The following is a 2,204-nucleotide window of genomic DNA, read 5'->3' as shown; positions in this document are numbered from 1 at the left end:
TATTGTATTGTTACTTATAATAAAGATTCTGTAAGTCTTTCTCCAAATATTGACTTAATATCTCAAAGTCAATATTTTAAAATACAATATACTGATAAAGTTTCTCATTATTTTGATATATTAAGTCATTATTTTGAAACAATTACTCATTTCTTTAAAATATTAAGTCATTATTTAAGATATTAAGTCATTATTTTAAGTCATTATTTTGAGATATTTATGGTTCTTAAAACCGTTGAACCGCGTTTCCACCAGTGTTTGAGCAGAACTGTTGTAATCAAGGAATATTTTTTGGTTCTGAACTAGTTTCCGAACGATTTAAAAGGAGCTCGAACAGAGTCAGTTCCGTTGGTGGAAAAGGCCAAAATATGGAGATCTATCCCTGTTAATAAAGTGTTGGTTATGATAGTTGGTTCTTTCTTCTTCTCTATAAAACTTCCATATTTTAAAGATGTAATCAAGTAATATTTGACAATGTCATTACACATTTCAGAGGTACAAACACTTTGTTACTGTATTTTATCTAGCTTTAGTATTTATTTCATAACTTTTTACTTTTACTCCCGACAGATATCTGCACTTTCTCCTGCTTACATTCTTCAGTTTTAATGAATTATTATTATTTTCTGCATCAGAGACTCAACCTTAATTAAATTTCAGTTAGTTTTGCACAGAAACAGCCGGTAGAAACGTCCTTCAGAGCTTTTTACTTTCATATTTACTGTAAGTACCTTTATTTCTATGTGAGTAGAGAATGTTTGTATGTTTTAAATGTAATCTGGGTTGATTATAGTTGTAATCTGATTATGTAATCCGGTCAGTATCATGGTCCATGAGGGACACAAGAGCCAGCTCTCAGATATTTCCCAGCACCCTCCACATCTGCACTTTTGAATATTACCTCAAACATAAACGCAGCCTTTGGATTCAATCATGCAGCGGTTTGTTTCTATTTGTAGGTCCCATCATTGCAGCTTTAAGGATTTGATCCTGATCTGACCTTATTCTCTGGTTATGATTCAGACTTACTCTCGTTCAGTGGAGCAGGACGGTTGGCGCTCTCTAATAAAAATTCCCCCCGGATGCACTCGGTTCTCCCTGGACTCGGCCTGCTGCATATTTCCCTAGAGGTTGTGATTATGGTTGTTTGGAGCCCTTCATCACCGCGCTACTAATTTGTTTAGTCAGAGATGTGACTCTTCGAGCAACGCACTAAATGCGAGTGTATGGAAGCCCATTTGTGCCAATGTGACATACAAAAACAATTCTGTGAGTCATTATGAGAAACCTTCTCAAAATAATGAGAAATTATAATATATTTTGAGATATTAAGTCAATATTTTAAGATACCATGTACCAAACGTCCAGTGTGTAACATCTGTCGGAGTCCGCCATGTTAAACCGCCATGTTTCTACAGTAGCCCAGACCAGACAAACCAAACACTGGCCTCTTAAAAAATATTTATTTATTTAATAAAACAACCTTCTGTGGTTGATTTTCTTGATTTATAAGGACATTCTTCTGTAAATGTCAGCCAGCTAGCTAACTGTCAACTGCAGTCCTTTGGCGAGATGTTCTACGAAGTACCAACAGTGCGATCAATAAGATACTGAAACAAAATCACCATTCTCAATGACATTATGGTTGTTTACTATGAAATTAAACACAAAAATGGCCCCCAAAAACACTGACATCATAACTTTCAACCACCTTTATTGCATCACTGCTGAGAAAAAAGCTGAATTTTAAACCTATAATTGCAGCAGAGACAACAGAGCCAGTGTGCGGAGGCCCTATCATTAAAGGACTGCAGCCAACCATAAAAACACATGACAACACCTCCTTCCCCCACTGAGGCCGACTCTCTGCTGCAAGTGTTTCCTGCAGGCTGCCTTTCACCTGTCGCTGAGGAACAACAGCGTGTGATTCGATTTGCCGAATTTGAGCGTTTGGGGCAACAGACCTATTTACTGTGTGAAAACAATCAGAGGGAAGCCTGGCGGGCAGGAGTGTGTCCCTCCTGGCAAAGTCAAAATGAAACCTACACACACGACTCCAGCTGTGGGATAAAAATAAGCTCCGGATGATATTTATGGAAGCTCATTTCAGCCGATGTGAGAAAAAAACTGATTCTGTGAGTCGTTATAATACAACTTTATTAAAAGATTGACTTAGTCTCACAAAGTCATTATTTTGAGATACT

At 37.0% G+C, this 2,204-nt stretch overlaps 1 protein-coding gene across 1 annotated transcript in view; it reads left to right on the top strand.

The window, feature by feature from the left end:
- The window catches only part of ggt1a (gamma-glutamyltransferase 1a), an 18,475-nt gene that overhangs the window by 1,190 nt on the left and 15,081 nt on the right, over positions 1-2,204 (top strand).

This window comes from Morone saxatilis, unplaced genomic scaffold (genome assembly GCF_004916995.1).
Source record: "Morone saxatilis isolate NCDOM2014 unplaced genomic scaffold, NCSU_SB_2.0 Contig16, whole genome shotgun sequence".
NCBI lineage: Eukaryota > Metazoa > Chordata > Actinopteri > Moronidae > Morone > Morone saxatilis.
Note: the sequence above shows the minus strand (reverse complement) of the source record. Positions and strands in the feature narration are given on the sequence as shown.